Genomic DNA, 14,904 nt, shown 5'->3' with positions numbered 1-14,904 from the left:
CATCGGACGTGATGTGAAGGGCCGCCTCTGCTGAAAGGTGACTGGAAGACGCCCCTGTGACCTTTTCGCCGCATACCAACATGGAGCCTCCAGTGTGGCACAACTTATGTTCCCAGCATGGGGAGAATCAGGCCCAATTAATCAGCATATGATTGCAGTGAGCAGCCCCCTCTGCTGGAGCCGGGGAGCCACACGCTTTGAAATCATGAGGAATGCTCTTCTTGGTGGCCAGGAAGGATTGATTACCATATGTGGCAGGGACAATTCATGTGCCATTTCAGCTTTAATGATGAATATTTTTTTTAACAGTTTTGATTTAAAAAAAAAAGATAAAATAGAGGGTAGCGTGTACATAGCCAGGAATGAAGCTCAAATGCACAACAAAGAGACAATTACAGGAGGGGTCCTCAAAAACCAACACAAAAACATACATGTTCAAAGAATCTCTTAAAGACTCAAAAAATGTTTTTTTTTTTGGGGGGGGGGGGGAATTTAAAAACGGATTCACATTTAGAATGCCAATTTAGGGTTCTGTATCTCGCCCAAGGACACCTCGACAGCAGGCAGTCAGACTTTGGACTCAAACCGCGGACCCCGTGGTCAACTGAGCCACACCCGCCCAAGGTAAAATTGAGCATTTGTCTAACGGGCCCCGTAACTCGGACCGGCTCCAGTTCGAACGTGACCCTGACGAGGACGAGCACGACAGGAAATAGATGACTTGTTGGAATAAGATGGTTATTTGACTTTTGAAAGTCAAATTAATTAACGCAAGTACAGCAGATGGGTCCCATCTGTCCACACATTAAACATTTTGTTTGTGCAGTCGCCGTCATTGGTCTTTGAGTACAGGAACTAGTGTTTGACGGAACGCGCCGTCACAAACGGCCATGTAAAGTACGTGTGAATGGCAACGAGCCGTATATCAAAGAATCCAATTGTTTTCCGTCGAAGCGGGGCACATTTAAAGGTTTTTTAAGATATCCTTTCAAAACAGGACTCCAGTGATGACGACGGTTCCTTTGATTGTGAGCCGCATCATTGCCAAGGTGTGGGGCCTGTCTGGACTGATCTCTTTTGTTTGAGACTCGCAGAGCTGCTTTTCCTGCGCGGTTTCCCTCACTATTTTTGTTTGTGTCAGGTGCTGACGGACTTATAGCAAGACCGGCTTCCTTTTGGCATATGCCGGCAGATGTTTGCGACAATAACAACCCCCGGCCTTTTTTTTTGGTCATATATTGATTTTTTTGGTCACCTTTGTCCAACCTGCAGTGTGTGATTTTCAGAGCTCCATCACGTGTCCGGTTCCCTTCCCATGTGCTTCTTAAGCTAGGTAGACACGTAGCCGATTTTTAAGCGACTTTAAAAACGTGAGCAACCACTACAAGACGGGGGGGAAAAAAATGCCCTTAAGGATGTGTGATCGTAAAAAAAATTTAATATTGTATATTGTATATTGAACAGGTTTAACATTCAAGACCGTTTTCCAAGCAGACCGGGACGGTGGTCGTATAGTTTCGAAGCTCGGGCAGGACTTCGCTTCGGTCCGTTTCACATCCCAATCGCCGAGTCTGAACTCGGGTGTTGACCGCACCCACGAGGATTTGCGATTGTCAACCTTTAACGGGTTGAACATTTCAGATTTTTTGCCCCGCCCTGTTTTCGAACAGATCAGGAAGGCTAATCAGTCCGAATTATCTTTTAGAAACACCCGCCAATCAGGCCTTTGTTTACTTTAATTGCAAAGGGGGGGGGGGACCCCTTAAACTCGGCCTGTGTGTATCCTGCTTCTATGGCGGCTACCGTTCTAGTTTACATTGCAACCGCGGTGTTGGTGTTGCCCACACGCAAGAATTGGTGATGGTGAACAGATTAACATTAAACAGATTTAACATTTACGACTGTCAGCTTCTACGCTTTTACTGAATCGGTCTGGGCGAAGGAAAGAACCGCTGACACCGACCGGAAGATTATATTCCTGCATGTACCGTCCTAAATATGGCTGCCATGTTGCCTCGGTTGGCAGAGCGGAAGCCATTTGATTAAGTCCAGACAGCTTGAGCTAGCCTAGCCGTGTTAGCTAATATGGCCTCTCCGGGCCTCACACGGCACATCTGGGGCTTTTTTTTTTGTTGTTAGTTATTTTGGGAATCAACCAAGTGTACAAAAGCTGTGAATCCAACTTGTAAAACCACAACATGTTCGTTTCTTCCTTTTACTTGGACACTTTCCCACCCCCTCTCCTGGTTCCTCTCTCAAGAATTAGCCCGATAGCCACAAAGAGGCGGCACATTTCCCCGCGTCCGCCTCCAGTGTCCACTTACTTAGCGCTGCCTGTGTCCCTCCATGTCTGATGTGATTTTTGCCTCTACTATTTAGTTTGATTTTTAAATTTTTAAATTTTTTATTTTTTTTTTTACTGTTGACACACGCCGCCATGAATGTGAATGCGCCAGCACTTTTGCAAATGAAGAGGCTTGAACTCCTGACAGGCGGCGTCGCCGACGCCATGACACACTGGCCCGCACATGCTGCGCGGCATAATGATGACATTAGGATCCAGTGATAATATCAGGACGCACTTCAGATAAATGACTGATAAACCAGGGGTTGTGCCTCTCGTATTACACGCTTGACAGAGCAGCTAATCAGTGTCCAAGTGACTGCTATTACATAAATCATGAGCTCGACTTTGATGCATATTTCCATCCGTGTTCCCTATTCATCACGTCATCTGAGGCGGGTGGGATGGGTGGGGTGTGGAAGGGGTGGTGGGGGTGCGGGGGGGGGTTGACTGGATGACTGGCTGCCGGGCCATCACACATTTTAAAAGCACATTATGTTTTCATTAGAATTTGATATGATCCATTCCAGTGTTGATTTGATTTTATGCACTCGGGTCATCTGATAGGAAGCTGCCATGGAGAAAGGGGGGAGTGGGGGGGGGGGAGAGTAAGGTATGTGGCTGGGGGTGGAGTTCTTATTGTTACACCGTGTAAGCACAATTCACATTTACAGTAAAGGTGCGTTTTAATTGCATCACGTTATGGATTTATTGGGATATAGCTTCTTAGCGGTGGACATAAAACAGCTGAGGCGAGGGCTTTCTTTTGTTTGGTTTTTGCAATAAAAAAAAAAAGGAAAAAAAAAAACAGTCATCGAGAGACAGAGGCTGAAGTTAGCCACCGTGTATACGTTTTATCCCGGACTATTGGGGTCAGAAGATGTGAAGGTGGGGGTTGTTAATTTAATCCCCATTCTTACCCAGAGCATGGCCACGCTCTCTAAGGAGCTTTATCTCTGACAACTGTGTCAAATTAGAGCGACCACGAGCTTCCTCGTAAAGAATATGTCTGTCAGGCTACATTGTTCCTGCCCCGTGAAATCTACGGCCGGGCGAGAGAAAAATAGAAGATAACGTCGTCGTTGTCCCACCGTTGGACGCCGACATGATGAAATCATCGCCAAGGCCATGCGATGCCGACAGCAGCGAGACAAAACGGCTAATAAAAGTGACGTCGCCACTCGGCGCGTTACGCCCGTAGCCTTTCCATAAATACGGCTGTATTATGTTGCCAATTATATCATCTCGCTAATGCTAATCAAATGCTTGAACGGAACGATTCGGAGAGCTTTATCAGCTCCTAATTCATTGTAATTCTGCCGGCCCGAATGTAATTGATGGCGGTGTAACATTCCATTAGGCACGCTACATAACTCCAGGTCGGTCTACTATGATAAGTGCCCGTCATTTATCTCGCCGCTATCATCGCCGTGTCCCGCCGTCAAAAACATGTAAAACAACTCTTAATGTTCTCTCTCCCCCGATTCCCCCTTTGGGTGTTCCACCCTGTTATCTCCATCTCTTGAATTCTACGGGGACTTCCTTGGGAGACAACATTTTCGCAGACCTTTTTGACCTAAACCATATTTTCCATTTGAATGGTCCGACGAGTGAATATTTACAAGCGTGTTTAATATATAATAGAGCTCATCTGTGAGGATCAGGAGCCATTTTCTGCTCAGTCAGCTCGCCCCCCCCCCGTTCGCTCGAGGTAATATTGACCCCTTTTAAAAACCAAATGACCTAACGCCTCATTTAGGCCAAGTAGTATGCATGCGCCTTTTTGTACAAGTCCTGGGGGCATACATGTTTATAACAAGGAAGCGCCGGCTGTCTCCAATGTAAACATCTTAGCACTGTAATATTGTATCAGGCCAGTCCCAGAAGGTGCCAGATTTAATAATGTGGGTGGATTATATAAGAGAGAGAAATAAAGTAGTAATTTGAAATTGTTTGGGGACCTTTTGTGTCAGTGGTTATAGAGGCTAGGGGACAATTGCCCTCCCTCAGGCCACTGTTAAAAAGGCAATGACTTTTTTTTTCTTGCAAGCATTTTGGAATCTACATGCATTAGAGGGGGGGGCACGGCGGGCTTTTATCACGCGATTAGTAATGCATCGTACATTTGATTCTATTATCTCGCAATGAATGAAGACGAGTGAAAGGAAGAGCAGGATGAATAGGACGGCGCCGCAGAATATATATTTAATTTTCAAACCGAGCTTGTTGCTTTTTTTTTTTTTCGCTTGCTTATACAACAACGAGCTTTTTAATCTCTTTCTTGCCCATGAAAGTGCCAGTAATTGCTATATTTCCTTTTTTTTTGTTTCAAGGACCTTTGATGATCCCTTGGCTTGCATCAGAGGGCAAAGTCATTAGTGGAGAAATGAGCTCAAGTGAGGAGGAAGAGATTGCGGGGCTCCCAGCGTGATTGGGAACTTTGCTTCTTTGCCTTGCATCCTCATTTGGAAGGCACCCACGCAAAGTCATCGGGACAATGAAATAATATGCACTTTTTTTTAGTTTGGAGCCTTCCCGTGTAAACTAAGACTCAGCCCACCTTTGATCAATGTGCAAATAGGGCTGAACGATTTTGGAGGGGGGGGGGGGTAAATAGTAATTGTAATTTTTTTTCACCCCCCCTCAATATTGCCATCACGATTAAACCCTTTCAGGGATAACGGTCAGTGCAGTGGATGCATGAAAGGGTTAATATGCCATTATTTTTTTTGCAAGGTCCTCTTTCCACAGATTTTTTTTTTAACAACAAACATAAGCAAAAAGAAATATCTGTATCAGTGTAGGGCGGCCCGGTAGCCAAGTGGTTAGCACGTCGGCTTCGCAGTGCAGAGGTACCGGGTTCGATTCCAGCTCCGGCCTCCCTGTGTGGAGCTTGCATGTTCTCCCCGGGCCTGCGTGGGTTTTCTCCGGGTGCTCCGGTTTCCTCCCATATTCCAAAAACATGCATGGCAGGCTGATTGGGTGCTCTAAATTGTCCCTAGGCGTGATTGTGAGTGCGAATGGTTGTTTGTCTCTGTGTGCCCTGCGATTGGCTGGCAACCGATTCAGGGTGTCCCCCGCCTACTGCCCGAAGACGGCTGGGATAGGCTCCAGCACCCCCCGCGACCCTAGTGAGGATCAAGCGGCTCGGAAGATGAATGAATGAATGTATCAGTGTACAATAAACAATATCAAATTTACATTTAGGTCTTAAAACACCAGTGAAGTTTGTTGACGAGAGCGAGTATCCGACTAAATACCTTGACATGCCATCTTTTAAGTTTTCACAAACCTCACAAAAGGCTACCAGACGTGTAGCAAACAAAACAAATTACGCAAACATATCTGTAGCTGTAGCTGTGTATCATACGGTTCCCCAATTTGCTGGCATCCTTGATTAAAGAGAATAATATGAATGGAGAAAAATTGAAAACATACCACATAAAGAGCAAAACAACAACAACAACAACACTCTTTTCCCATATTTGCAACTGCAGTCTTTCAAATTATTTTTTAAATCATGTTTTGGGCTTTTTCAGCCATTTTAGTCAGTTATTATTATTCATTCATTCATTCATTCATCTTCCTAACCGCTTGATCCTCACTAGGGTCGCGGGGGGGTGCTGGAGCCTATCCCAGCTGTCTTCGGGCAGTAGGCGGGGGACACCCTGAATCGGTTGCCAGCCAATCACAGGGCACACCGAGACGAACAACCAACCACGCTCACACTCACACCTAGGGACAATTTAGAGTGTTCAATCAGCCTGCCATGCATGTTTTTGGAATGTGGGAGGAAACCGGAGCACCCGGAGAAAACCCACGCAGGCCCGGGGAGAACATGCAAACTCCACACAGGGAGGCCGGAGCTGGAATCGAACCCGGTACCTCTGCACTGTGAAGCCGACGTGCTAACCACTGGACTACCGGGCCGCCCGTTATTATTATTATTATTATTATTATTATATTCCTTTGCTTTGCTTTTAAATGTCTTGAACTCTGTTGATAACTGTTTTTAAATGTTGCACAAAATGAGTGCTATTCACAGGATTATGCCGCATATATTAAAAAAAAAAAAAGCCCATTGACTATTCAAAGCCAAGTAGTCTTTTTCTTCTCCCGCAAATTGTATTATTATTACATTGTGATGTCAATATGGAAAAAAAAAAATAATTGCTCAGCTCCACCTGTAACGCGAGAGGAGCTGCATTGCACATAAGTGGGAATGTGACAGCACTGCCGCAGTCGAGTTGTTCTATGAGGCTTAGGGGGGTGAGGGGGGGGGGGGGGGGTTAAGCAGGTTGGCTGCATGCGGAAAACGTGCGAAATATGAAATGCTGTCACTCAAGCGGCGGTGCGCACCCTGTTGCTGTCGGGTGACAGTGTTGCTTTCATGTAAATCACAGGCATTAGAAATAAAAGACGGGCCTGTTGACTCGTTTCATGCTGGGAATCGGCGGCCCAGCATGTGTTGCTCTGCCTGCGCTCCACTCTCCTGTGGAACCGCTGTCCCCTGGGCCCCCCTACCCCCCACCCAGCCCCACACTGCTCCCTGGGGTGCACTGCCTATAATTACCCACAATCCACCCTGAAACAGCTCTCATTTACAGTAATCAACAGTCTGCACTTCAAAAGATTCATGGAGGCATCAAATGGAAGGAGCCGGCAAATTATGACGACTGCCTCGCAGTTACCTACACACACACACACACACATACACACTTGCTGGGGGTGACGGCAATGTTAACCCTTTTCAGGGACAGCAGTTCCGACAGTGGACAGCTCTTCATGTTATCAGGTTACGGGGTGCATGAAAGGGTGAACGAAGGAGACCGTGCGAGATCTCAGCATGTGTCTATTTGGCCAATTCAAGTCACGTTTTCCAACCCGAGATGAGCGAGGGCACACATTTGATCAATCTCACAGCAAAGCGCCAGTCAAAAATGTCACGAAAAGTAAAACTGATCTACCCAAACGATGATGTTGTCACACTGACTCACTCTGCGTGAGAATTTCGACCCTTTTGACTGGAATGGAACACAAACATGATATAAAACGAATTTGCGACAAGGAGTGTCAGAAAAGTTGAAGAAATGGTGTCACAAATGTTTTTTCATCCAAACAAAAAATTGTTTAGGGATGTAATCCCCCTGGAATCTGACACACTTTTCCCCCCCTGCCTTCTCTGCCGCACCTTCATACACTCCTGGAAGGATTCATCAGGGATCCCCTCTAGGCCCCTTTGAGTTTTCCCCAGCACGGTGATCTTTTTCCTGGCCAGGAACTTTCAGATATACATTACGAGAAGGCGCGTCGTCATGGTGATCGAATTAAGCGTCTGCACGATCTCATCGATGTGCCGGTGGATCATCTGGCCCCCAATGAAGGGAAAAATGGGCGCTTTGGGAGTCAATCTCAATCTGGAACTTTTCCGACACAACTTTAGAAATGTAAAAACAACTTTTTAAATGTCAGTAACAGCGTTCTAAATAATTTTTTTTTCAATAAGGGGAACTAGATGATTTTCCACAGCGCAATAAAATGTGCAGGGACGCAGCGGTTGGGACTCTGTATGAAGGGCTGATGAGGACAGCACTGATGTGCTATACGCTGATAACAACTTCAAAAGCAGTCTTAGTTCAATAAGAGGTCTGAACAAGAGCAGCAGACAGAGTGGGAGGGGGGTGGGATGAGGGAGGGAGTCCTGGGGCGGGGGGCCTCATCAAGGGCTTTAATTTACATGACTAACAAATTCTCTCTCTCACACACACACAAACACACACGGACGCGCGCACAAAAAAGCAAGTGAAGAAATGCAAGCTCATTTTGATCATTTGGCAAAGGCTGATGGTGGTCCGTGTGATAATGGTCATTATCATAAACTGGAGCCATCATTAGGCTTGATTTCAGATAATGGTCAGCGTGCAAATACAAAGAGAGGCCCTGGCGCCATTAAAGCCATATTAAGTGAATTAACTCCCACGCAGTGTACTGCGCTCTTGTGTTCGGGACAATAATAACACGCTACTCATGTGAAGTCATTTCTCTTCAAAGCCCCCCCCCCCCCACTCCACCCCACCACGCCCGCCCCTAAACTCCCATTTACATTCATAACAATTTGCATGGCGAGCCCCATGCAAAAGTATTCTCATTATCTTGGTTTAAAAAAACAAAAACAAACAAAATAAAGACACCTGACCTGCTCCTCCAAGGCAAACATTTGCCGTAATATTTACACACAATCGACGTTTGGGATGCTTATTTCCAGATGGCGCTCTGTGCATGTTAATTTAGTCATTACGCTTCGAACATGACGTAAACATCATATAAAACATATGTGCCGCTAAACGAGCATAATTGTACAGCTAGTAAATAACGGCGCTCTAATGTTGTGTCAAAGCTGCTGTAATTACGCAGAACAAAACACGAGCGTCGACGTGTAAATCGCTTCCCGCGTTGCGTTACAGATTGTCTTCAAGTTTTTTTTTTTTTGTCGTTGTCGTTTTTTTTATGGTGACACTATAAAGTGGCCATTTTGTTTAGATGAGCGGATAAAAGTAACCATATAACGCGACAGCGCTGCAGTAAATCCCTGCTTCATATGATTGATCTAGTTCGCTGACGACAGAAGAAAAAGGAGATGAGAGAAGAAATTCTTTTCCCATAGAAATGAATAGGAAATTAAAATTTCCGACATTCAGAGTCAAACTATGAGTTTCCCTTTTAAGACTTGCACCCGGGTGATGCTTGTTTTGATTTTTACATTGGTAAATGTAATCATATGTAAGTGTCAAAACAGGTGAACTCTTATTATTATTATTATTATTTTAAATTCTAGGGCGGCCCGGTAGTCCAGTGGTTAGCACGTCAGCTTCACAGTGCAGAGGTACCGGGTTCGATTCCAGCTGCGGCCTCCCTGTGTGGAGTTTGCATGTTCTCCCCGGGCCTGCGTGGGTTTTCTCCGGGTGCTCCGGTTTCCTCCCACATTCCAAAAACATGCGTGGCAGGCTGATTGAACACTCTAAATTGTCCCTAGGTGTGAGTGTGAGCGTGGATGGTTGTTCGTCTATGTGTGCCCTGCGATTGGCTGGCAACCGATTCAGGGTGTCCCCCGCCTACTGCCCGGAGATGGCTGGGATGGGCTCCAGCACCCCCCGCGACCCTAGTGAGGATCAAGCGGTACGGAAGATGAATGAATGAATTATTTTAAATTCTGAACTGGGGGAAAGGAGCAGCGGGAAGGTGACCGTGTGAGCCTGGGAGGTGAGTCTCTACATAAAGACCAAATTCTACACCACAACAAAAAAACATGTTTGGATGTCACATCTAAATGCATAAAAATGTCAGCAAAAGGGACTGCACTCTAAAAAAGAATACATTTCAAAATCCATATCGGTTGGGCCCTAAATATAATACCCTGGCACGTGGGCAAGGAAAGCCACAGCCGCCGATGCATTTTCGTCCGAGTATCGAACGGGACAAGCAATATGCGAATAGTTGCAAGGCGCAGTTGTCGCGCCACGACTCACAGCCAGATGCACACATCTTAACTTAAATTTGTTCTTGATTTTACTGTCTGGTGCTTTCTACCGCCTTTATTACCGATTTGTCTTACTGTTTATTGTGCAAGTTAAATCGCTCCATGTACAGCACTTTGTATGCAGCGATGGCTGTTTGAAAGTGCTCTATAAATACTGTTGACTTGACTTGACTTGACCAACCTGTCGACTCAACTCCGGCACTTTATGTGACTCACGAGGCCACGCCTCTTAAAGGCATTCATCTAACACACAATTACAACAGTATAAACAGAAATGAAACTTGACTCAACCAAATTAATCCTTTCACGTTATTCATTATATATATATATATATATATATATATATATATATATATATACACACTCCTGGAAGGATTCATCAGGGATCCCCTCTAGGCCCCTTTGAGTTTTCCCCAGCACGGTGATCTTTTTCCTGGCCAGGAAAAAAAAAAAAATATATATATATATATATATATATATATATATATATTTTTTTTTAATATCATCCAAAATCTGTTTGTATTTTGGTGGCACTGGGACATATTAAAGGCATTTCAATTCAGCTTAATTGATGATTTTTTGTGGTACCTTTCTGTGTGCCAGTGGCATCAAAAATACAAGGCAGAAGAAAAAGTCGTTTCAACAGAATTTGCTTTGCGATCACGGTTCGACCTTGCAACTCCCCATACGACTTGATGGCATTCGACTTTGGAACTCCCCCCCCGCCCCCTCCTTTTGTAATTATTGCAATTTGTCATGCATTTTAGCCATTTGTACACCCGGCTATATGAACACATCCCAGAACCCTCAGTATGTTCTAAATGGACATGGGAGAGTATGTCCAAATATACATTACATACCTCAGTGATTCTGTAATTCAAAGATTCATTTCCCACTTACCTCTTGGCAGAAAAAAAAAAAAAAAAACGCCTGCTTGTGTGTGAGCCCCCACAGAGACCAGCGTCAGACATGACATGCTCTGCTCTCCAGTGGGAAGAGAGCAGCCTCGTCTCCTCCACAGGAGCTGCCTCTGACCCTCTGGCACTGCTGGGCCTCATCATTGCCGCTCCATTAGGGATGCGGGAGCAGGTCTCCGAACGGGCACGGCCGCCCTCGCATTACTCCTGCTGGCAGCTCCCCTAGTGGCCGGGTCATGTCATGGCGTGGGTGCCCTGTGAGCGAGCTTGTCGCAGCGCTGCCCTTGACACGCCCCCTTTTTACCATCTCCTCCGCCTCCTCCTCCTCCTCCTCCGCCGATCGTCCGGATGGGGCACTGGGGGTGCCAGCTGGTGCCAGCTGCGAGGGGAGATATCCAAGGTGGCGGACACCTGTCCTCACGCCCAACCCCCACAGCTCCCACAATGCATCTGGTGCGGCCCCGCAGACCCATCGTGGGGAAATGAGGCGCTAACCTTGAGAAGAAATGCTCCCAGCGTCGCATTAAGAGAGGCCCTAATTGCCGAGCGCTCGCACTGCCAAATGGCATTAGGAAGTGCTGTCGTTTACTTTAACATAATGGCTCAGCGGGTTTTTTTGGCCAAACTTGCGAGGGTTCTCCGAAGTGTAGCGCCGCCGCGGCCACTGCTGCCCCGGTCACGCGTGAACCGCGAAGGACTCCGGGACCATAACGATTTCGGAAGACGACCTTTCCAAAGACATTTGAGATGTTGAGACCATTTCAAAGGTGGAATGGGCAAGAAGAATACGGCGCGGCAGTGGTGGCTGGAGCATTTGAGACCTGCGGCCTTTCACTGGGGACTTTCCTGACTTAAACCAACCACTATCACGTCGCAATCGTAGAAATTAAAAAAAACCACACAACTGTGCCATCATCTGGAGCATTTGGATTTGTTGAATTTTGATGATAGTTATTTTACATTTTATTTAGTTTTTTTTAATGTAGCTAGTTTTGATTCGTTTTCAAGAGAGGGTTTGCTTTTTTAATTTTTTTTTTAAATTTTACTTATTTTTTTTGTTAATTTTTTTCCAAAAATGTTTCATTTTAGTTGTTATTAGTTTTAGAATTAGTTTTAATTTTTTCGGGAGGGTGTATTTCTTGTCTGCAAGATTATCAATCCATCACTCTATCAATCAAATTTTGATTTATAAAGAACTTTTCAAACTTAAAAATGCAACTCAAATTTATGTTTCATTTTGAGTTTTTTTTTTAATGTAGCTAGTTTTGATTAGTTTTCAAGAGTGGGTTGGTTATTTAGGTATTAGGTTTGTTTTTTTCTTAAAAATGCTTCATTTTCATTAGTATTACCGTAGTTTAAAAATTTTGGGGGGCGTATTTTTTGACTGCAAGATTATCAATCAAATATTATTTCAGACATAAAAATGCAACTCAAAGTGCTGCGTAATTAAAACAGATTTGCTCTGACCAACCAGAGGACACATGCAGACTAACCGGTTCCTGATTTCTTTATATTCTCTGTTCTATATTCCTGTAGTCAAAACGGCTAACAAAAAAAATATAGTGTTTTGAAATGGTGAACATTGATTGCTATCTCAGTAAATAGTGTTCAGATCTTGGTCATGGAACAAATTAAAGTCATTAAGTCAAGGTACGACTAAAAATTTGAAGCCGCATGGGTCAACACGGCTGATTCTGAAGGTCCTGGGCAGATTTTAGTTTTGAGGCCGAAATCTGAGCGGACAAAAAAAAAATTACGAAAGAAATCCATCGGAAGCAGTGCAACCAGAATTCATATAGTTTCACGAAACAAGTATCAGAATTGCGGTCATAAATTTAAGTCAGCGACAGCTCACCTCTGGCATGTCAATCGCGGCCATTTGCGAAGGAGCGAGTGCATTAACTCCGCAAGCCGGTTGAGTGATTGTATTATTCATTCGCTTTTGTATCGGACTCTCGGCTTTGTCGTTTCAAAGAAATACTAGCGCGGTCCACTCAGTGTGATTAAATTAAACAAGCGCGCTCGTTACATTATGCATACCGTATTAAGAATAGCCCTGACCGGTCGCTCTACAGCCGTGCGGCGGGGCCCCCGTTGAGAATGATCACACGTTTTGCCACTGTACTCGATTTTTGGGGCAGCCATTAGCAGAACAAAAATCACCTTTGATTTAATGAAAGGTGCTCATTTGCTTACCGGCGCCAGCTCACTTACGGGCACATGGTTAAATTAGGCACACCCCCCCAACCCGCCCCGGATCTTCCCCACCAACTAACCTAAACCACTCTTGTCTTTAGCTCCGTCGGAAGGAGACGGCGTCCTATCTCGTGCGGCGTAATGCCCGTGATGAGCCTATGATGTGGCGTTTCAAGTCGGCGGGACTGTCAGGACTCCACTGCAAGGTGCTTCTAATTGCAGATACACCTCAGCACTTGAAAGTAATGAATGTGAGCACGGGCAAACCTCTAAGGATCAAACGCTAGTAATACATCATCAGTTCTGAAAAGGGTAATTCGTTTCCCTTCGCCAAGCAAAATATTAGAAGTTCAGATAGGGCTTTTATTATTAATTTATTCTGCCCCCCCCCACACACCGCCTCACCTTCTTCCTTCAATACATGTTTTTGTAATTGAAGAGCCATGAATAAAGTCAGCCATATATCCTAGCCAGCCACAAGGCGTCCGTTGACCAGACATGGGATTTGACTGTGTAAATATTGTTTGCAGCAAGTCGCAACAAAAGATGATTCTTCCTCAAACACGCGCACTTTGGTGAAGTGTTTGATTGGATTTCGAGACCGTGTATTTCCCAAGACCGCGGCTAATCATATTTTATTATGTCTCATCCCCAGATTTATGGAGTCATTTGGCGTTACGTCGTCGGCAAGTCCTCCTTTGTTTTGTTCGGATAAAGGCCGGCGCCGTCGGCGGGTGTTAAAATGAAGTGTTTTGTGTTCAACGGACTGACCTTTTTCTGATTCCCCAAACCGAGAAGGTATTTTGCGGCATTTGTTCGGGGTTCCCGCGCGCCGCATACAAACGGCAAAATGTTAACGGCTCAATTTTGCCGCTTCACCGGATCCTTCCGAACAGCAGAGGTGGCAAAAGTATTCACAGATACTGTGGAGGGAGAAGAAGAGACGAAAAAAAAACAGTTGTCAGATTTGTCATGATTCAAGTCAAAGTATTTGTTTGTTATATTAGGTTGAATGTTTCATTTTTTTCCAGACCACGGTCTTATCGAGCTGACTGTTTCAACGTTCTTTATCACAATTTGACCTTTCGGTACGGACTTTAGCAAGGATCATGCAAGTGGACACGCATGATTTGTTTTTGCGGGCCACATGAAGTGATGTGAGGGGGCCGGCTATGGCCCCCGGGGCCTTGACTTTGACACCTGTGTAGTTGATGATAAACATTTTATGAATTTTTTTTTTTTAAATTATGCGAAAAGCCTAAATATTAGAAAAGGGTTGCAAATACTACAAGAATAACGTTTAACATCTGCCGCAGGGGTTGCAAAAAAAGTTAACGCGCTTATTTCGACGGAAGAATTGTTTTTAAAGCAGGGCGTAGAAAGTGCCGATCTGCGTGACAACAGGTTTGTTTTTTTCATTTCATTTGGACCTTTGCTTTTCAACTCAGTTGGCTTTGATGCGTTTTGAGAGCAGGTTGGTTTGTTTTGCTTTTTTTTTTCCCAAAAAGCTCCTGCATGACCTTCCTTCTTCTGTCCATGCAGCAATCCAGAAATCAATTCATTAAAAAAGGGACCCCAAAAGCTCAGATAAGATATTCCTGGACAAATACCAAAAGGAAGGACATTTTCGCTAAAATCACACCGATAGTTAGTTTTAATCATTTTTCTGAATGTCAGCTGTAATGTCAATTCATTTTTCTTAAAAGCATTTTGTAGTTAACGAAAACATTTTTTTTTCAATTTGAGTTGTGGTTATTTCATGCGTTTTTGTTCACCTTGACCCCTGATAGTACAAACACCCGAGAAGCCGACTTCAGTACGGTAAGGCTGTACTGTGCCGCAAAGTATCGCCTCGCAACGGTGCCGCGGGGACTCAGTCAAAACAGCTTCGGCAGTTCAACGCAAGTCGG

This window comes from Hippocampus zosterae, chromosome 11 (assembly GCF_025434085.1).
Source record: "Hippocampus zosterae strain Florida chromosome 11, ASM2543408v3, whole genome shotgun sequence".
Classification (NCBI taxonomy): Eukaryota; Metazoa; Chordata; class Actinopteri; order Syngnathiformes; family Syngnathidae; genus Hippocampus; species Hippocampus zosterae.
The sequence above is the reverse complement of the archived record's forward strand: the minus strand, read 5'-3'. Positions refer to the sequence as shown.